General features: G+C 37.4%; 1 pseudogene; it reads right to left on the bottom strand.

Annotated features, from left to right (window-relative positions):
• Positions 1 to 6,726: 6,726 nt before the first annotated feature.
• LOC101653258 overlaps positions 6,727 to 23,682 on the bottom strand; it is a 21,999-nt pseudogene continuing 5,043 nt past the window's right edge.

Below are 23,682 nucleotides of genomic sequence, written 5' to 3'. Positions count from 1 at the left end.
GAAATAAGAGCTGTGACATAAATAAATACATGCACACCCATTTCATCACAGCACTATTCACAGCGGCCAAACGTTGGAAATGATCTAAATGTCCATCGATGGGAGAATGTACAAAAAAACATTGGTACATATATACAGTGGAATGCTATGTATCGTTAAAGAATAAAGATGCATTTTTGAAAATCTTTTACATGATGAATGTGGAGGACATTATATGGAGTGATACTAGTCAATCCCAAAAGGACAAATATTGTATGAGACCATGACTGTAAAATGCCAAGAAATGTTTACAAATGGAAAGAGACATTATTTGATGGTTATCATGGATGGGAGGGAAAGACAAGATCAAGTACAAGGTAGAGAACAGACAAGTATGAACCTGGATGGAGGGAAAGGCAATATACACTAAGAGGGAGAGTAGCATAAAATGATGGAGGCAGAGGTAGACATTGGGAGGAGTGTAAGAGTTAAAGGCAACAGAAATTAATACTAAATCCTGCAATAATAGTGATCTCCAAGTAGACATAACTAGATACACAGGTAGAATGAGTGTGTTAAAGAGATTGGGATTATACTCATGAATATATATAGGCTTGATAGGAAACACTTCTGCATGTCTATACTGCAAATAAATCCATAATCATGGTGGAGCATGTTATTGCTAGATGCCTTTGAGTCAATTTCAACTCACAGCAACCCTATATACAACATAAGGTGACACCCCCCGGCCCTGCGCCATCCTCACAATTGTTCTTATGTTTGAGCCCAGTGTTGCAGCTACTGTGCCAATCCATCTTAATCAAGGGCCTTCCTTTATTTATGTATTAGAACATTTTCTTCATTCTAGTATCCATTTTAAAATATGTAAACCATTTTATTAGGCTACAATCCAGGCATCATACAATACAGTAGTTCAATCATATCAAGAAATGTTGTACAATCGCTACCACAATCAATTTTAGAACATCTTCCTCCCACTTGTACTTCTTAGTAGGCCCCTATTTACCCCCAATCTCCCCTGCTGATCCCCACGGGAACCCTTAATCCAGTTATTGTCTCTTTACATTCACCCATCCTGGGTTTCATGTACTGAAACACATAGACAAATATATAACAAAGAGCCAAGAAGCCATTCAACAATAACAAAATGCAACCGAGATAAATCTGTTTGAAAGAAAACAGAAAATACTGAAAACTAGAGCAAATGCAAAATGTGCCCAAAGGGAGATCAAATGATCTTTTAACCTAGTTACATCTGCCACAATCCACTTCCCAATGTGTTCTGCACAGCAGCAAGGCCATTCACATACCTGGTCTATGTGGAGACTTTCTCCACATGTATTTCCCTTCACTTTTTAACTGTTAGTACTTTTAGATGTGTCAAAAGGGGATAAAATCAAAGTTATATTTTAACCATTCAAATCTGATGTGATGTTTTAACCATTCAAATCAGATGGTTCATTTTAATCTACGAAAGTTGTCTCTACAATATTTGCTGTCTGATAATCCAGATAGTCCCATCTTTCAATTATGGTCAGAGGGGACTCACTGGAGGCTTATTCTATGTATACAGCCTGCAACTGTATTTTGGGGCTTCCACTGTCATCCATAGCCTTCTGCAAACTAGAAATCCTATGGAGCAGTTCTGCTCCATCCTATAGGGGAGCTATGAGTTGAGAGCAGTGGGTAGGACCAACACTGCATGAGAATCATAATTGTTCTTCGTTTGTAGGTAGGAGATATATATATACATACATACAGATACATTGAATGTGTCCCTAGTTAGACATATAAACTGTGAAAACTCTTTTCTTCTGTGTCTTTCCTTAATGATAAGAGTTATTCTTCATACATTTTACTAATCTACTTTTAAAAAGACACTCAAAATATCTCATTTATCTTCATCTAGTTCCTTCAATGAGGCATTGGAAGAAAATTATATCTTGTACAGATTTGAACCACCAATGAACACATTTAAGACAGGAAAGCTGGGACTAGTATCTCATTACACTAATTTTGTTGTTGTTCCCTTAATATCAGATTTTACTATGAATTCCTTTCTTCAGCACTTCCCACATACCTTTTAACCACCAGACATCCACATACAATTTGATGTCAAATTAACATTTAGTTTTATTTTGGAGAAAGATGAATCTTTTTGTTTTGTTTTGGTCTGAGATGTTTATTTTTATTGCTTTAAAAAAAGGAAGAGAACAAAAATATTTGAGATATAAGAACATTTCATTTTTGAAAATTTTGTTGTGGTATGGGTGAAAGTTTACAAAGAAAATTAGTTTCTCATTTAACAATTTATGCACATTTTGCATCTAGACCTTAGCTTCAATTCCATCATTGTAAGAACATTTTTGTCACTTCCTCCCTGGGTTCCCATTTCCATTAGGTGACATTTTCTACTACTTCTTGCCTTTGTTTTTGGCACCACAAAACTAATACAACCCAAAACCAAAGGAGGGAATGGGAACAGAGCCTAAATTGTGAACACCTGATTTACAGAAGGCTGTGAATGACACTGGAAACCCAACGACTATTTGCAGGGTCCACACATGGATGAAGTCTCTTGAATCCTCTTTGACCATAGTCAAGGAATGTTAGTAACCTTGCTATCATGCAGAGGACTTTGTAAAGACCATAACGACAGATGCAGTTAGGTTAAAATGTAATACTCTAACATTTTATCTCCCTTTCAACCTAGGTTAAACGTGTTTCAATTTTTAATATTTTCTGCCTTTTCTTTGATTGAGGTTTTTCTATCGCTTATGTAGTCATAGTTCTTGGGGATTTTTGGTTTGTTTGCTTTGGATGATTTTGTACAATTGTGTTTTGTTTTATAAGATGTTCTGTTTATGAAATCCAGGCTAGGTAGATCTTTAGAGACAGTAACTAGATATGGGCATGGCATGGGAGGGTAGGGGGAAATGGGGAGCTAACAACAAGGAGTATGAGCAGATATTGTTCTGAAATTGATTGTGGTGATCTTTGCACAAACCTTAATATGATTGAACAGTTAAATTGTATTATATATGAAATATTCCAGTAAAACTATTTTAAAAAAGGAAAAAGGCTGACTGCTTCAGAGTAATTAACCACAGAAATCTTTATGGATAGCAGGGAAACATTGTCAGATACTGAAAACATCATGAATAGAAGCAGAGCATTACCAGAGATAGTGCCAGAAGATCAGCTCCTAAGGCCAGAAGGTGCTCAAAATATGACTGAGGAAGAGCTGCCTTCTCAACACGGAGCCAGCCAGAATGACATGGATGCAGTAAAGCCAGAGGGAGCAAAGCCTTCAGGACTTTCCATTGCTGATGGCTTACACTTCCAACTGAGAGGAAGTGTTAATAACTGGAATTTGGTATAGGCTACTATTGGCTATTTTGAATCAAACAACCATATGATTTGCTATGCCAGAATGACAAATTGAAAAGAGGAATGGTGTCACATTCATAGTCAAAAGGGACATTTCAAGATCTGTTTTGAAGTCCAATGCTGTCTGTGATAAGATTAGATCTATTCCCATATAAGGAAATCCAGTCAATACAACTATTATTCAAATTTATCACCAACCAGTAAAGCGAGTGATAAAGAATTTGAAGAATTCTACCAAAGTCTTCAGTAAGAAATTGTTCAAACATGCAAACAAGATGCATTGAGAATTATTAGTGATTGGAATGTAAAGGTTGGAAACAAAGAGGAAGAATTAATCATTGGAAAATATGACCAATGACTTTTTCATCACAATTGCCTTTTTTAAACAACAAATAAGGCTACAATACACGTGGAATTAGTCAGATGGAACACACAGAAATCAAATTGACTACACCTATAGGGAGAGACTATGGAGAAGCTCAATATCAGCAGCTAAAATGAGGTGATTAAGTTGTCCATTTGTGTGAAGAATGATGCTAGCATCAGGCTCAGAATTGCATTATATTTAGTGATTGCTTTGGGCAGTATTGGCATTAACCCAATGTTAAGTTTTCCTATATATGAACATGGAACAGCCTGCCAGTTATGTGGGTCTCTTTCAGTGTTTTATATTAGTGATTTGTAGTTTTCCGTGTATAAGGTTTGGTTTCTTCTTTTGTATTGGATAAAGGTCTAATGTACAGAATATATAAAGAATACTTACACCTCCCAACCAAAAAACAAATGACTCAATCTTTTAAAAATATTTGAATAGAAGTACAGCTTTAAATGAAACTACTATATTCCCTGCACTGCCATTGAGTCAATTACACCTCATAGTGACCCTACATAGGGGTTCTGAGGTGGCAAATCTTATTCATTGTGGTGTGTTTTTGCTTTTTATTTTATTTATTTTTAAAATTTTTAAATCACAATTTAAGAAAGATGGTGCAATCACCACCATAATCAACTTTGGAGCATTTTCTTCCTTCTTTTATGAATTGATGTTGACTCCCCGTTTCTCCCACCTGCCCTTCCATACCCCTCCAGGGTAATTATTATTTCAGTTATTCTCCTCATAAATTCACCCATCCTGGCTTCCCTATACAGAAAAACATGGACAAAATTAAAAGGGCCCAGCATTAATGATTATATAGAACAGAGAAAGATCTCAATCTAAGAAAGAGCAGAGGATATTAAAATTTTTTAATAAATTGAAAGTTGGTCCAAAGCGAGATCTAAGGACAAGGTATTACATTCCAGTCTAAGTACAGCTGCTAAGACCCACTTTATAGTGCTTTTTCTCTGATATTAGGGCTGTTCACATTCCTAGCCCATGGACGGTGAGGATTCACATAGGAACCCTGCAAATAGATTTGGGGCTTCCATTGTCACCCTCCCATTGCATTTCAAAAACTGGGTGGTTAGAATTAAGGAACTGGTACTGTTCCCTCCTCCAGGTTTGGATCTTATTATTTACAATCCTTGGGTTACACAGGCTGGTTTGCTTCTTCTGTGTAGATTTAGTTGCCTCCTCAATTAGATGGCTGCTTGCTTTGAGACAAGGCTTTAAGACCCAAGATATTATTTTTTTTCTGATAGTCAGGCACCATCTGATTTATTCACCACACTTTGCTATAGCATTCATATCTTCAATAAACTCCTCATGAAAGCGAATTCTAAGAAGGGCTGCGACAAAAGAAATAATTGTTCTTATATTTGGGCTATGATCAAGTGAGAGATTAAAATCCATTCATAATATGTCCCTGGTTGAAATATGTCCCTGGTTCCCTTTGAGAGACATCTTTATAATTTTACTGTACTCATCATAGGTCATCCCCATGAGGCTTACGGTAATTCTATTGATAATAAAATTATTATAGTGAATGTGAAAACACAGTTGTGCAAAGGATTTCATATAAATGTCGAACATCTTTTTAGACTCCAATATAGCTTCATAACTTGGATGACTGGAAACAAGCCAAGAGGGTTTGGAGATATGACAACACTTTAAGCAACACTCCTTTACAAAGCCAGAACCATGCCTGGTTAAGTCTTTTGTTTCTTTCACTGGTTAGGCTTATTCGGAAGCATTTCATCGTTTGTGTGGCTTTTGTAAGTGGTGTTGTTTCTTGATTTCCTTTTCGGAGCTCTCTTCTTTAGGATACAGGAATCCAATTGATTTCTGTAGGTTGATCTGGTATTCCATCATGCTGCTGAATCTTTCAATTGTTTCCAACAATATCTTCTCAAGTCTTTAGGGTTTTCTATGTATAGAATCATAATATCTGCAAATATAGAGAATTTTACTTCTCTGCCAATTTAGAGGTTTTTTTATCCTCTTGTTATCTCATAGCTCTGGTTAAGACTTCAAGCACAATATTGAATAAGAGTGGTGATAAAGGACACCCTAGTCTCATTCATGTTGGCAAGGGGAATGCTTTCAATTTCTCCCAGTTGAGTGAAGTGCTGCCATTGGTTTTGAATGAATGGCCTTTATTATGTTGAGGAATTTCCCTTCTGTTCCCATTTTGTTTAGTGTTTTATCAGGAATAGGTGTTAGACTTTGCCAAATGCCTTGTCTGCATCAGTTGATATGATTGTGTAGCTGTTTTCCTGTTTTATTGATATAGTTGGTTACACAGATTGCTTTTCTAATGTTGAACTATCCTTGCATATCTGGTATGAATCCTGTTGATTGTGATGCATTTTCTTGGATTCTATTGGCTAGGATTTTGTTGAAATGTTACATCTGTTTTTGTAAGTGCTATTGGTCTCTAATTTTCATTTCTGCTAATGTCTTTGACTGGTTTGGGTATCATATCAGAGTCAGATGTATATCCTACAATGAGTTTTGGAGTTCACCATGCTCTTTTTTAGGGGTCATTGATGCTTTTTTATTTTACAGACAAAACCACTGGGGATATAGCCTGTTGACACCTCAGGATCACACTGGGACACTTGGTGGGAAGCTCAGTGAAATGGCCATGAGTTGGGCTGCTCACAGGGTCATGAAGCTGGAGTTCCAACAGGGATCCAGATGGTCAGGCTTCGCTGAAGCAGCAGCTCTAATGAAGCAATGAGAACATCCACAGGCTTGTGGATAAGAGAACTAACACAGGCCCTGTGCGTGGTGACCATCTGGATTAGGAGCAAAGTTCTGTTTGGCTGACTGGGGGGTCTACCTGCCCCGCTTATTTGGCAAACGAGTTTCTGAATTTCTGGCCAGGAAACTTGGCCTTGCTGCCCAGCTCCTCTTTAGTTCGAAAGATCTGGTTATACTTGGTCAAGCTCGGATCAGCACAGCACACCCGTCTTGATCTGTGCAGTGCAAAGTCCCACCACCAGATCAGCAATGAAAGTGTCCTTGGTCTCCCCAGAATGAGAAGACATCATGATGCCCCACCCATTGAACTGGGCCAGCTCACTCACCTGCAGAGACTCACAGCCGATCTGATTTCACTTTGAGCAGGAGGCCCTTGCACGACTTCCCCCTCACAGCCTTGGTGATTTGCTTTGGGTGGTCACTGTGAGATCGTCGCTTACCACCTGGATTGCTGAACTAGCAGGGAAATTCATCCAACCATGCCAGTCATCCTGGTAGAAAGGGTCTTCAATAGACACCACTGGGTCATCCTTAATGAAGGACTTGTATAGGCCTGTCCGTTGGTCAGGTGAGATGTACCTGCTGGGGTCATCAGAAGACTTGAAGTCTACATTGTACTTCCCAGACGGAAAAACTCAGAGGCATCTACATCCATGTCAATCACCAACTTGGCAGTGTAACTGGCTTTCCCAATAGCATTGTTAAGCAGATACAGGGTTCTTTGATCTACAGGATTTGGGGGGCAAATCTGCTTTCATCCCACATTGGTAGCATACTTGGCGTACTTCTTGTTGATGTTCTTCAGGTTGTGGTACACCTCAGCCTGGATGCGCATGGTTTCCTTAAAGTTGGCTGCTCCAATGGGCAAGACCATGAATTCCTGCATGAATTCCAGCTTGTTGCTGGCATGAGAGTCAGCACTGATCACACTGAAAAGCAGGAACTGGCAGGAGGACTTCAGAATTGCCTGCCAAGTCAGCAATGTGACAGTGCAGGGGGATACCTTCTTAACAGCTCCAGTCTTGCACACAGCAAGGGACACGTCCAGAATGGTATTTGAACCAAGTTTCGATTTATTCTCAGTTCCATCTATCTCAATCATCAGCTTGTCGATCTTCTCCTGTTCCACAATGTTCAGGGGTTTTTTTTGCCAGGGCAGACACAATCATTTCACTGATGTTCTCAACAGCCTTTGAGACTCCTTTGCGCTGACACAGGGTCTTATCATTGTCCCAGAGCTACAGGGCCTTGTAGATAACAGTTGAAGCACCATGGGACATGGCAGCTCTGAAGAGACCTTTGGCGGTGTAAAGCTCACCCTCAACAGTAGTATTGCCACAGGAGTCGAAAATCTCTCTGTCGTGAATTTTGAGAATAGGTATGAATGATTCCTGGCCGCTGGCTCTCTCAGGAAGGACTTGGAGGGAGCTACCCAAACAAAGGCAAGCATTAGGTTAGTGATGTGTGGGTGCTGTGACTCCCTGGGAACCTCTCACCATGTTTTTTTTTTATATTATGGAATAGTTTGAGTATAACTGGGGTCAAATCTTCCCTGAATGTTGCGTAGAATTCTCCAGTGAAGCTGTCCGGTTCTGGGCGGGTTTTGGATCATCTGATTTTCTTCTTCTTTTGTTATTTGTCTGTTGAAGTTTTCGACATCGCTCTGTGCTAATTTGAGTAGATATAATGTCTCTAGGAATATATCCATACCTTCTAGGTTTTCAAATTTGTTGGAGTGCAATCTTTCAAAGTAGTATGTTATTACATTTTTAAAATTTCAATTGGTTCTGTCGTGATACCACTCATTTCATTTCGTATTCCTGTTGTCAGCATTTTCTTTTTGTTTGTTAAATTTGCCACTGGTTTGTCAATTTTGTTAACCCTTTCCAAGAACCAAATGCATAGCTTATTGATTTTTCCTATTATTTTCTGCTTTCTGTTTTATTTATTTCTGCTCTAATATTTATTTATTTTCTTGTAGTGGCTGAAAGTTTATCTCGCTGCTCTTGTTCAAATTGTTGATGAAGTTAGGTTAAGGTGTTGATTTGAGTTCTTCCTATTTGACGTGTGCATTTATTGTTATGAGTTGCCATCTGAATATTGTTATTGCCATGTCCTAAATGGTTCTCTAAGTTGTATTTTTGTTCTTATTTCAAGGAATTTTTATAAATTCCATTTCTTTTTTCTTCAATTACCCAGTTGTTTTTTATCAGAGTGCTGTTCATTTGCCATGTGTTCAATTTTTTCCCTTAGTAGTTCTCTTACTGGTATCTAATTTTACAGCATTGTGATCTGAGAAAACGATTTGCAGTATCTTGAACTTTTTAAATTTATTAAGGCTTGCCCAGTGGCCTACCATATGGTCTTTTCTAGGGAAGTTTCCAAGTGTGCTGGAAAGGAATACATAATGGACTATTGTTCATGGAATATCCTGCATATGTCGAAGTTGATTGTTATATTTAGTCTTCTGTGTCTTTATGAGTTTCTTTCAGTTCTCCTGTCCTCCCTCAAGAGTGATGTATTTTTATTTGAAGTTTATTTGATCTGAAATTAATTGTCCCACTGTTGCTTTTATTATTGCTATAATCATGATATATTTCATTCCAATTCTTGAGTTTTAGTCTATTTTTGTCTTGTGTTGAAGATGCATTTCTTGTAAACAGCATAGTGATGGGTTCTGCTTTATTATCCATTCTGTTATTTTCTGCCTGTTGACAGATACATTTAATACATTTGCATCTAGTATTGTTATTGATAGGTGTGAATTTATTACTGTCATTTTACTGTAGGTGGTTGATTTGTGTATGTGGGGTGTTGTTGGTTTCTTTGTCTCATGTGACTTCCTGTGTTAAGTTAGATTTTCTTATGGGTTTCTAGTCATTTTCTCTTTGCTGTTATTTTACTGTTTACTAGGTTTGGGGAATTTTACTCTTTTTTACTTAAAGTTTTCCCATTTTCTTTGAGGGTATCTTGTTATTTAGTTTAAGACAGTCTGCTTTCTTTCAAAATACTGGACTTCCTCTACATCTGATTTTTTTTTGTTTTTTGTTTGTTAACGGGTACTATTCCCTCTATTATCTTCTAATAGTCCTCATTGTGGAATGAGAACTCTGGCTCCATATTTTCAATATTGGTAATTTGTTTTGTTTAGAGTTCTGCATTAAGTGGGTTGATTTCTGGGTGTGACGTCTTCTATATTTATCTGAAACTGATGAGTGCTTTTTGTTGATTCTCTCCAAAGAAATCCCCTAAGCATGTTTGATAAGTATGGTCTTGTTTTTACAACTTCCTTTCATTTCTTTTTATCTGTAAATGCCCTTATTTCTCCCTCATATTTGAGAGATAATTTGCTGGATATAAGATTGATTCTTGGGTAGCATTTTTCCTCCGCAGAATTTTATATATGTGACTTCATTGCCTTTTTGCCTGCATCATTGCTGCTTTAAAAAATGAAACTTATTCTTATTCATTACCCTTTGTAGGTAACTCACCCTACCATCACCCTCAGCTGTTCTCTGGATTCTTTCCTTGTCCTTTTATGGAAAGCTTGACTATGATATGTCATGATGATTTTCTTTTGGGGTTTACACTGTTTGGGGTTCTTTCAACTCTTTGGACGGTTTCTCTGTCCTCTTTTATGATGCTAGGGAAGTTGTCTTCCAGCAACTCTTTGAATATTTTCTATGTTTGTTTGTTTGCTTCCTCCTTTTATGGAACATCAATCTGGTATGTTATTTCCCTTGATAGGGTCCCATATAATGCCGAGAATTTGTTTGGATTGTTTTCTTTTGTTCTTGATTGTTCTTCTTGTAGATTGGTATCAAGAGAATCGTCTTCAAGCTCACTCATTGTGCCATTGCTTCCATTCTACTCTTTTGCACTTTCAAAGTGTTGTCTAATTTTAAAATCTTTTGTATTTCTATTTTATGTTCTTGTCTGGGCTCTCATTTTTTTCATTTATTTTATTAAATTGCTTGTGTATTGTTTTTCTGGGGTTTTCCCTCCTCTTTCTGTAGTTCTCATAATTTTCCAATCTGTTAAACGTATCTGAGAATCAATCTTCTGAATTTCTTTTCCAGTTTTTCCAATGCCTTTTCTTGCTGTGAAGGGTCCTTTGCCTCTGCATATCGATCACTCATGGTGTCATTCTTTCTGTAAATGAAACTGTCTGTTGTTTCAAGACATTGCCTTGCTTTTATTTTTGTTTCTGTTTGTGACCAGGTGGCCATGGAGTGGATAGTGGCCTTTGCTCACTAGTTATAGCTGTTCAAGGTTCAGGGGTTGCTGGGTCTTGGGGGGACTGTTGACTTCATTGGGTGAAGTGGAAAAGGAATAATAATAAACAACACAAGGACACAGATAATGACTGAGCAAACAATCAAGCACTCACACACATACACCTATTCACAAACACCGGAAGGGAAACCAACAGCCAGAACTAACAGTTGCTTTCTCTTTTTTCAGTCTCCAGTGGGTGCTTGTCAGGGGTTCACTCAGGTTGTGCTCTAGAAGAGTGCAATCTGGAGCTCCCAAGAGTGGGAGTTGGTGAGCTCTGGTCAACAGAGGATTGTGGGAAATTATGAGTGACCTCCATCCCTGTTGTCTTGTGCCTCTCCTCTTGAGTTTATGGAAAGAAAAGAAAGTCCCCCTATCCCACCCTGTGTGGTGGTACCATCAAACCATCCCCACTTTCAGAGTCCATTTTCTGCCCCAGGAATATGGAGGGAGGATTGAAGTCATTCTCTGGGTGGACTAAATTGGATTGTACGTATTCCTACATTCACCCAGCAGATGTGAGGAGCAAGGAGATGGCCTACCTTTCTCTTGTTGGGTGCTACAGAGGTGGTTCTGTGCTGTGAATAGGGTGGTTCCACTTGTAGTCAACCCTCTGAGAATTTCATGTTTCTCTTGATCTCTTTGTGTTGTCCCACCTTTAATTTTCTCTGTGTGTGTTCTGCTCACATATTTTTCATTCCTCAAAGATTCAGGGCTCCAAATTGTTTTCCCTATTTTTGTTGAAGAAGATCCTCTGTCGAAAGTGCCATATTTACCAAAAGGCTACTCGGAAAATCTACTTCCAGGACAAAATTGCTTGCAGATGCCCAGTCAATATCCATGAAATGTTAGAAAGGAAGAAAAGTTTGCTTTGTTTCTGGGTATATCCTGGAAGCCTACAGGGGTTGAGCAGAAAATATTTGCTCACTTGATAATAAAAACGATGAGTCTTGGTGTTTTGACAGAAATTTTTGTCAGAACGGAAAAAAGATGAGCATCACAAGGTAGACATGCAATTTTGTATGTCTGTGCCCTTCAACCTAATGCAAAGCTAGTAAAAGTCACAGTTGAGTTATACAGCAACAGCCATGACTGGGTGATTTCACAGATATAAGTCATTCTCACTCCTCCCCATACAAGACATTTCCCATCATCTGATTGGAAAATACACGTAAACCTTAACTTCAGTACTTTTAGGTTTTGGTACATTAAAATTACATTAAAGGGTATAGAAACATGATATACTAAACATTCTTTACAATTATTTTAGATACTTTCCTGCATATAGATTTATATGGGGGAAAATGCAATAAAACAACAAATTTGTTAGGTTAAATTGTATCTTCCCCCCAAAGTTGAAATTCTAATCTCTAATCTCAGAAACCCACAGGAGCAGTTCTAGCCTGAACTATAGAGACCCCATGAGTTGGAATTAACTCGGTGGTAGTGAGTTTTTGGTACCTATAACTATGACCCTATTTGGGAATAATCATGTTTGTTTATTTTTTTATTTTAAAGAGATCATACCAGAGTAAAGTGGTCCCTGCAAGTAGTACCTTATAAATAAAAAAAAATTTTAAAGCAAGATAGACCCAGACATATACACATACACAGTGGGAAGATGGCATGTAGCCATTGAACCAGATGCATCTCCAGGTCTAGCAATGCTAAGAATTAGTCGCAGTTACTACAAGCTGAAAGAAGCAAAGAAATGTTTTGCCATGGAATTGATGCCCTGACTTCAGACTTCTAGGCCCTCGAACTGTGAGCAAATAAATGTATGCTATTTAAAGCTATCCATTTCTGATGTCTGTAATGGCAGCACTAGTTAACTAAAATTCAGGCCTTAAAGAAACTGGAGTATAAACTGAAGAAAGAGATGTAGACATTTTGACCTAAATACAATTTAATCTTTTTCTATTCCATCCCATGTGAGTTATGGTCCAAATTCAAATTCACATTCTTTTCCTGCTTTCTGTTACTTTCTTACCAAGTGTCATTAATCTAAAACATATTCTCAGGAAAGTGTCCTAAAAGAAAGCCTTAGGAGAATTGGCTCTAACTTTTTAAAAGACAAGAATGATTATTAATCAGGATAGCAATTATTTGCATTTAAAATACTTTAAAATTGTTCTATGGTGTTTGAATATGTTTAGTATTGTTTTGAAAAAAGTGAAGAAAGGATTTTATAGTCAAGGTAATCTTGAGGCTGGTCGATTTGAATTGTCTCAATTTCTCCATTAGTATAAACGGAATTCATTAGATTTTTGCAAGTCTCCATTATATGGAGTATCTCATGCCTGATTTGTTCATAATATATATAAGTACCATACAGCATTGTGGGCACTTAACAAAAATGCTTTACATTAAGGAGGTTGTGCTTATTACTATAAGATTCTGTAATTTTTTATTTCAAAACTGACTGTACAATGTACTTATAATTAAACAATTAAAGACTAGTGTCAGGCATTGTGCTGGAACATCATGGGCTGAGGATATAAACTACATCATCCTTTCACATGGAAACCTGACAATCTAGTGTGAGAATTATTTGTATAAATAAAAAATTGTGATGTAAACTAAGAAATGCTATACTTTGAATAAAATGTTAAGGAATCTCTCCCCACGCCCCCAAATTTACTTTTTTGGGGTTACAGGGTCAGAGAAGTTGTCTTAGAGAAAGTAACATTTGAAGTAGTCAGATTGTGTTGGGAGATGGAAATCATTGCAAATCATTGAATTAGCATTGCTAAAGGAAGTGGCAGACCGATCTAGACACTTATATAGAATGGTTTAGGATGGTTATATAGATGAAAAAAGGATCTTTGTTGGTAGTTCACACCCACCTAGTCACTCTGTGGGAAAAAGATCTAGTGATATGCTTCTATAAAGATAAAAACAAAACCCATTGCTTGCACTTAATTCTGACCCTAATCGAGGAACAATTCATTCTTGTGTCACAGCCCTGCTAGATACTGGCTCTCACAAGGCGGCTGTGGAAGATATGGGTGCTATAGCAAAGTGTGCTGAAGAAATCAGATGGTACCCTGCTCAGGAACTATAATGTCTGGGGTCTTAAAGGCTTATTGTCAAACAAGTAGCTATCTAAGTAATATGTCAACTAAGTCCACATGGAAGAAGCACACCAGGGATTGTAAATAATAAAATCCAAACCAGAATGAGGTAATGATATCAGAGCTTAAATTGTGAACACCTTGTTTGCAGAATACAGATGACCATGGAAATCCAAAATCCATTTTTGTAGGGCCCATACATAGATTAAGCCTCCAGTGAATTCCCTCTGATAATAGTGAAGGGTTGTAAAGAGCCTTGTTATCAGACAGACCATTTTAAAGTTGATTGTGGTAGGTGTAGTTAGGTTACAATGCAATAGCTTAGCGTTGGATCTCCCTTTTGACCTGTTTTAAAGTTGTTTCCATTTTTTAATAAAATTAAGGAGAAATATATGTGGATTAAAACTCACTCTGGTGAATCCCCTCTGACCCTAGGCCAGGGATGTGAATTGCTTTGCTATCATATAGACGGAGTTGGAAAATGGATTGTTGCAGATGCAGTGTTTAAAATTTAATACATCATTTGATCTTCCTTTTGATTTTTTCTAGTTTATAATATTTTCTGCTTTATTTTCAATTGAAATTTTATCTGTTTTACTTTGTTATTGTAGTTAGTTTTTTTGGGGGGCGGTTAATGAAGTTTTATTGGCACTGAACCACATATCATACAATTCAATAGTTCAACCATATGAAGAAGAGTTGTACAATCTTTACCACAAGCAATCTTAGAACATTTTCTTTTCCCACATACTATTTGTTATTCATGTATTTTTTTTCCATTTGGACACACATATACACAAGAAAACATTCACTCGTTCAACAACTTCTATATGTATAATTCAGTGCCATTGTACAACCATTGTTGCTATCCCTTAAATATACTTATGTATATGAAACTCACAAGAGGGATAGAGGTACAGAGACAGCAGCTGGATTAATGGTTCCTTGGGGATATGGCAAGGGTGGATGGGGGGAAATGAGGAGCTAATAACAATGAGTACAAGAAAGAAGAAAATGTTCTAAAACTGATTGCGATGATAATTGTACAACTTTTCTTGATGTGACCGAGATATTAAATTGTACAATATCTCAATTACATGCCAATAAAACTGGATTCCTACTCATACCAACCTTGTTGGAAAAATTAGAACTTCATCATTGGGTTCCCAAGACTGCAAAACCTTTCAAAAAGAGATGGCCTCACCTTCCTTCTTCCTGCTGGGTTCAAACAGCCAACCTTTTAGTAATCAGACAAGCACTCTAGCTGCTATTCCACCTGAGTTCCTCCATAAAGATGACAGCCGAGAGAATCACAAGTAGTTCTATGACTGTGTCCCATAGACTCGCCATGAGTCAAAAATCAACTTCACCGAATCTCACAACAATGCAGATGGGATAAAGGTCCAGGGGACTTCTTTAAAGTAAAAATGTCACTTTTTCAAAGACAACAGATCCTCTTTCCATATACTGAGTGTTTGGGGAGTGGCTTCTGAAGACAAACTCAAGCTTTAAAGCCTTCCCAAGTTCCACTTGCGTTAAAGCATGTGTGTAAGAAGTGGAAGCGGATTCGTTCAGTTTGGCAGAAGTATTCAAGCATGGGGGACTAGAAAATGTAAACTTTCTTTCCACTAATCGAAATGACAAGGGGATGAGGCTTTCAATGAGGTTAACCATTATCCCCATTAAGGGCAATTAATAAGTTCATTCATAAGTATGGACCTCTCTTTTTATTACCCAGACCTTTTATGTGTTTGATTTTAGTAAGGTAACTTGGCTTCATTAAAATCATTAGTTCCCATGCTTGATCATCTCTGAAATTTACAATGATACTTGAAGTTCATGTGCCTTTATTTCATATTAATAAATGTTCCATAAAATGTTCCATCAATAATTTTATATATTGACTATTTTAATAAAAGCATAACAATTAATTCTATCTAGTAAATAATTATTTCTCATGCTATAAATATAGCCTCAACTTCAAACATGAATTTACCAGTTGTTTTTCCCTATAAAGGACATTAGTTACAATTCATAATACTCTATATCTACCATCTGACTATCACCAAGCAAAATATTCTTTAGTCTAGCTTACCCTGCCAACTTCACAATAGATACAAATTTTATGACTAGTACTAGTTCCGGGCTTCTCTACACACTACATGGAATATAAATTATTGGTAAGAGTACTATTTAGGACCTTTGTTTTCAGCCATCAGTTTCCTTCCTTAAATTGCCAATATTGAAGTAGACCATGTTAAACATTTCTATTATTTTACTTATTTTCGAATAAGTAGGTGTGTAGCAAAGAGAGTACAAAGAAATGACCAGCTAAACGCTTGTTGAAAACACAATTTATATATATCTACATATCTCTAGAGAAGTACAGAGTTGTCACAGCGTATTGCTGGATGGTTACCAGGAGTATAATACAGAGCAGACTCTGGGTAGATAGGTAAAATACCTTCTCAACAGAGGAGCAATGGGCACTTCATGGACAAAGGCTTAAATAGATGCTTATTGACCAAGAAAAATCAGAAACATAAGCAGAGATACATTACTAAGGCAGACAAGGTTGAAGAGGGTCACAGATAGGAAGTGGAACCAAACAGGTAAGGACATAAGTATTTAGGTACAGAAGATCCTTGAGACAAGACTTTGTGTGCTAGAAGTCAGGGTTACAAAAGCGCAAACACTATAAAGAGTACAGGGATGTGTTAAAGAGGTCAGGCCAGAGAGGGCAACCAGCATGGCATGAAGAGAATCAGTTATCAGAATGAAGTGAGCTCGTATTAGAGCAACCGTGCATCCTAGTGAAAGCAGAGGACTATGTAACAAATCTAGACAAGAATAGTGTATTTTGAAATTGAGCTGAGTGGAATGAAAACCATTGTTGGCTAATGGCAAATGTAATGTGAAGGCAATCATTGACAAAGTTTAACAGAGCAATGAATCCTCCGTCTTTAGCACCTGCGAGGTCACCAATAACAAATATTTATTTATAACTCACTCAACACTGATGTATCTCACAAATGGCAAAGGAAGAAGAGAAAGGAGAAAGGTCATGCAGGTGCTAGTTACCCACACAAAGGGGTGGCAAGGAGATAAGTGGGTCTCAGCTATCACAGTTTGGGTTAGTTAGATCTATGCACCCTAAGCAAAACCCTCTGGGCCTCACTTTTACCACATGAAGAATGCAGCAGGTGGAGGATGGGATTAATGATCAGTAGGGACTCCATTGAGCTCTAATGCTTCCCGGTTCGCACTAAGGTGATGCTCTAGGTATACCATTGGGCCACTTAGTCTTGACTTCCACTGAGTTGAAAAAATCTATTTTAGTGAGTCATCAAAAAATCGGTGTTAGGAAAAGCAAGCTAGAGTTGTGCTCTGGCAAAGTGAAAAAAGTTCTATGGTTTGGGAGGAATTTGAGCTTGTCCTACATAATGGATCAGTGTAAGATTAGATCAGTGGTTCTCAACCTTCCTAATGCTGCGATGCTTTCATACAGTTCCTCATGTTGTGGTGAGGCCCCCAACCATAACATTATTTTCATTGCTACTTCAAAACTGTCATTTTGCTACTGTTATGAATCGTAATGTAAACATCTGATATGCAGGATGTATTTTCATTGTCACAAATTGAACATAATTAAACATAATTAAAGCATAGTGATTAATAACAGAACAATATATAATTATATATTGTGAAATATTTATGTGTTTTCCGATGCTCTTAGGCGACCCCTGTAAAAGGGTCGTTTAACCCCCAAAGGGGTTGCAACCCACAGGTTTGGAACTGCTTAGTTCTATGATGAGGGACCAGAGAAGGTGTTAGGGATGCAGTGTGAGAATGCAGTGAGGCCTTACTAATCAAGGACTATTAATAGAGGACTATGAAAATGACATGTTTGAAATGGGAAGAATAGCATGCTGACAAGGAATGAGGGAGAGATTTTATTAAATAATATAATGACCAAGAGTCAAGCAGGCACAGAAAAGAGTGGATTCGTGGCCACAAGGAAGGTTGTTACTTTGGAATTAAACGATATCTTTCATTCTTATCCTCTTTTAATTCTTCATCAACCTGTAAGCTTAGGCAGATAAAAATCTAACTTCCATTCTTGATTTCTCTGAGGCAATATGACATAGCACACTGAAAGGAACTTCAGAGCCAAGTCAACTTGGTTAGAATTCAAGTGTGAGATGACATCAAATCGTTTGTAACATCATGAAATTTAGAAATATAAAATATGAACTTTATTTCTCAACGTAGGCCCCATCAATTTTGAGACACTTTTTAAAGTGATGATATCAATCATTGACTCCGGGTCCCAGGAATTTGACCATGTCAATGAATCTTTTAAAAATTATTAACTGAAAAAAATGGGTGCCATTAAAATACTTTTTTAAGATTAGTAAACAAAAAGAAGTCAGGAGGAGGCAAATCAGAACTGGGAAGTGGATGCCTAATGATTGCCCATCAACATTCCCACAAAAGTTCCCTTGTTTTATGAGAGGAACCAGGAGGAACATTGCTGTGGTGCTGAAGGACTCTGGTGAAGATTTTCCTGACATCTTGATCCTTCTAAAACATTGGCTACCTTTCTCAAAACGTTCTCATAATAAACAGAGGTTATCTTTTTTTTTTTTTTGGCCCTCCAGAAAGTCAACCAAAATATCAAAGAACCCCAAAACACTGTTGCCAAGATCTTCGCTCTTGACCAGTCGGCTTTTGCTTTGACTGAACCCCTCCAATTCTTGGTAGCCAAAGCTTTGACTGTGCTTTGTATTCAGAATTGTACCAGTAAAAGCCATATTTCATCTCCAGTTACAATTTTTCCAAGAAATGCTTTGGACGCTCTTTTCTTATTTTCAGTTTATTTGGCACAAGGGTTTCAGCACCCACTGACAGAAAATTTACTCAACTAATTTTTCACTCTTACTTTGTAAGCTGAAACAATTAAGATGCCTATGGTGTTGGCTCTTGTTTCTCTTGTTGGATGTCAATATTTCTTATTAGAGCATGGAAAAGATTGTTTTCTTGAAAATTGATGTGGATGGTCTGCTACTGTGGGCTTCATCTTCAGCATTAATGATCTCACCATTCTTCCACTCATGTTTGTTGTTTCCATTTTAGCAGAAATCATGTGGCTCTGACAGGGCTGTTTTCGAATATCTTATCCTTTTTAGTGACTTAAACTAGATCCTGTTCAGACATGTTATATCAAGTTAGTATGAGGTTATATTGGTGTAAACAGTTTTGTAATTTCACACAGATTTTTCATAAGATGCATTTCCCATGAACTTTTGAAGAACCTTTATTCATATTAGTTAGATGACTTTGCATAAACTATAGTAACTACATCTTAGGATCATTGTGACATTTAAATGAGTTAATACAAGTAAATTCTTCTGTGCCCTTCTCCAACCTATAGTCAATCAATCCCCCACAATTTCTGCCTCAACTCTGAAGCTTGCTATTCTTGTGCCCACACTAGTAACCTAAATGATTAAAACTCTCGTATGTCAGAAAATCCTGTTAAATATCATGTGACTAGCCTTTGGTAATGGAAAGTACACAGGGTTTGGAATAAGAATTAGGTTCCAATACTGTCATTTACAAGCTGTTTTAACTTATGTTACTTAACTTAATTATGTTTAATTATGTTCAATTAGTGACAATGAAAATACATCCTGCATATCAGATGTTTACATTACGATTCATAACAGTAGCAAAATGAGATTACAAGTATAAAGTGGTAGGCAGATAGCAAGCATCAAGAAACATTCATTCCCTTCCTAATTTTCATCACCCAATTCTGGAGTGAGTTAATAATACAGTGTATTTAAAACCCTTGGATTTCTGTATCCTCAATTTAGCTTTCTAAGGTCATTGAAAATCTTAGTGCCACATCAAAGGTTAGTTGTTTTTTATCGCCATGCTTTGCTGCTGTTGATATCATGAATAATCCTAAACACACTCCCCATTCTGGACCTCCAGAACATTTGCCTTCATCTGGCTTGCATCTCAATCTTTGGCTTCTTCTATAGTATCTGTTTCCATACTTGTACATCAAAGCATTTCCCACTGGCCTTATGACTTTTATTTCGGCTTTTTAATTACTGTACAAATGAGACCCTTTCTGTTCTTGGAAGCACTGCTAGAAATCTTCAGATCAAAGGGACTTATCTACCTTTTCACTAAGGAAAGAGGATAAAAACTAGGTATTATAAATGATGTCAACAAAAGAGATAGAGGTACGACTTCCTTCACTGAGTTAATAAATTAGCCAAGCTGTAAGTGCTATCAAGAGAGATTAGCAGTTATATTCTGATTACCCATAGCATCGACTTCTGCTGAAATTTCGAGACCACAAAATTGCACAATTATGAATGTGTAGGTTTACTGCACCAGGTTCAATACCATCTGTCTCCTAGATTCAATTATCATCCGTGGATGATCCACAAAACTACTTGTCTGCTCAGAGCTTATGGTAATCCCTAGGTTCAGTTCTGTCTAACTAAAGCAGCCATATTTTCTGCACCCAAAACCATGAGACACCTGCATGGCCTAACAAAGGATTGCTTAAAATTCTGAATTGTGAATTATTCATGTGAAGACTTGCAATGATAAGAACTTTCAATCACATTTAGTTGTACTTTTAATGAATATGTTTTACTGAAAATATAGCTAACAGATGCCTATCAGTGTGAGCATAAATGTATCGAATGTGTTTTCCTGGAAATTTTACTCATTTTTCTACATCCTGAGTGAGGTAATTTAGGGTAATGGTCAACTCTAACCCCTGGCTCCACACACCTAATACATTTCTAAATTGTGAACACTTTTTTTAGAAGAAATACCTTTTCTCTTGGTTTCATTCTCCTTAATTCTGTTGTCACTCTTTTCAGGCAGGCTAATGGTTCATCAATTTTTGTGTTCTCCAGAAACAAATGAGGAGTTTTCTAAAATCATGGATTCCAGGTCCTACCTCCCGAGTCACCTCCAGGAACCCAGGTGGTATAGCGGATTATGTGTTGGGCTGCTAACCACAAGTCAGCAGTTGGACACCACCTGTGGCTCCATGGGGGAAAGATAAGGCTTTCTACCCTGGTAGATGGTAACAGTCTTCAAAACCCATAGGGATCCTTCTAGACCATAGGGTCACTATGCATCATAATAGACTTCCTGGTTGGGGGCCTCATCTCCACAAATAATGATTCAATGAATCTAAGCTCAAACAAAGCCAAGACCAAACCTGTTGCCATTGAGTCAAATCCAACTCATAGCAACCCTATAGGACATAGTAGACATGCTCCATAGGGTTTTTAAGGCTGTATCTTTACAAAAAGAAACTCTAGTGGTGCTGGGGGATGTATTGGACTGCAGACTGAAAAGTCAGGGATTCAAATACACCTGCTGCTCCATATGATAAAATGAGACTGTTTGCTCCCACAAATATATAGACACAGATGATTAGATAGATAGATAGATAGATAGATAGATAGATAGATAGATAGATGAGAGAGAGAGAGATAATGTTCTCTAAAATCCTAAAAAGGGTTGCTCTGAGTTGGAATCAACTCGATGGCAGAGAGTCATCTTTTCAGAAGCAGTCTGCCACATCTTTCTCCCTCAGAGCAGGTTGGTGGCTAGCTCACTTATTGAAGACCTTTAATAAGTTATATGGACAGTGGTCATAATGATGAGCTATAACAGACAACAACTGCAAGAAAGGTGCAGGACTGGGCAGTGTTAAGTTCTCTTGGGCATGGGGTCACTATGAGTCAGAACCAACTCAATGGCACCTAACAAGAACACAGCAGAGGACCGTGGGAGAAAGATAGAGCTTTCTACTTCCATGGAAAGTCTTGGAAACCCACGGGGATAGTTTTACTGTGTCCCATGGTTAACTATAAGATGAAATTGATTAGATGGCAGTATGTTTACTGGGTAACTATGAGATGAAATTGATTAGATGGCAATGAGCTTGCTTTTGGTTACCATTGTACCTATATTGTCAAAATTTTCCTCCTACTCAATTTCAATGATGCAACTACTATCTCCTACTGCTGTGGAGTGTATCTTCTACCAATGCCCCATTGTCACCATTGCTTATATTTTATCTTGTTTCTCTAGGGGGTAGGGGGCAGGGGGGTGAGACTATATGCTCCAATACAGCTTCCGAAATGCAATGAGTTGTAATGGACTCTCTGGCAATAGCTTTAGTCAGTTTGGGCTTGCCTGAAATCATTGCTTACTCAAATATGGTTTATTTAAAAGCAATCCTTTATTATCATTCGAGTCCTGGTGGGACAGTAGCTAAGCTCTTGGTTAACTAAAAGGTCAGCAATTCTAATGCACCAGGCATCCTGTGGGAGAAACATGTGGCGGTATACTTCTATAAGGATTTTAACCTCGGAAACGCTCTGGGATAGTTTTACTCTGTCCTATAAGTACACTATGAGTTGGCATGGACCAGACAATAATAAATTTACTATCGTATTTACAAATATTCCGTGATAAATTAAAAAAAGTCAGTTCGATGTTTCTTGACTATGTAGACTATGTTTTCCAACTCATAGAAAAACTTAGACCTTTTGTCATCTCCATAACAACTTATTCAAGAAGTACAGTGATTAAAAGCTTGGCTGCTAATTGAAAACTTGGCAGTTCGTACCTACCAGTCACTCTGTGGGATAAAGATGTGGTAGTCTACTTTCACAAAGAATGAATGCCTTGGAAACCCTGTCAGTTAGGGTTACTATGAGTTGGAATTGCCCCCATCACAATGAGTTTGTTTGTTTAACAATTTGTCCAGTACAGTGGTTCAAACACACCAGGCACAGTGTAGTTACTACACTGATCTGATGTTTGTTGGTTTGAGGGAAAGAATTACAGGTACATCATTTCTTTTCCCCTTTTCTTTTTATAAATAGTTACAGACTATACTCAATATTTTCTCCCTTGCTTATTTCAATTAATAATCTCTCTTGGCCATCTTACTATATCAGTAATATATAGCTGACTTTTTCTTTAAAACTGTCAAATATTCCAGTGTATGAATGTACAGCTAACTTAATCAATCCCCAAATTAGGAGCATAAGGCTTCTTGCTTTTTTAAATCCCTTGCTCTTACAAACAGTGTACTACAAAAAACCTTCCAGTACACATGTTATATGTGTATGTGCCCCGTGGATCACAGGGTTTGTACAATTTTAGATATACAGTTGTCATTCAATATCTGCATGAGATTAGTTTAGGACACAACACTCTTCCCCATTACCAAAATCTACAGGTGCTCAAGTTCCTTATGTAAAATGGTATATTATTTGTATATAATCTATCCTCTATACTGTAAATCATCTCTAGGTTACTTATAACTTAATGCAATGTAAATGACGTTTCGAGTTCCCTCTTACCCTTTGAGTTTCCCTAGTGACATAGTTGGTTGGTTACACATTGGGCTGGTTTTCTTAGACTATGAGGGATTGCTTTGAAGACTCAATTTCTATTTGCTTTTACATAAAACTATTTTCAATCTGAAGTTGGTTGGGGTACCTATGGAAACAGAGGGCTGATTATATATATATAGAAAGCCTCATCTTTCTCCCTTGGAATGACTGGTGGTTTCAGACTGCTAACCTTGCAGTTAACAGGCCGACATATAACCACTAAGCCACCGGGGCTGATTATATATATATATATATAATATTTAAATATATTAAAATATATATATATATATTCTAAAACCTCTTGAATGTGAAAACAGAAAATAAAACATGGTAGTTTTTAATA

This window comes from Echinops telfairi, unplaced genomic scaffold (assembly GCF_000313985.2).
Source record: "Echinops telfairi isolate 266 unplaced genomic scaffold, ASM31398v2 ScPeMD7_7427;HRSCAF=8465, whole genome shotgun sequence".
In the NCBI taxonomy this organism is placed as follows: Eukaryota; Metazoa; Chordata; class Mammalia; order Afrosoricida; family Tenrecidae; genus Echinops; species Echinops telfairi.
Note: the sequence above shows the minus strand (reverse complement) of the source record. Positions and strands in the feature narration are given on the sequence as shown.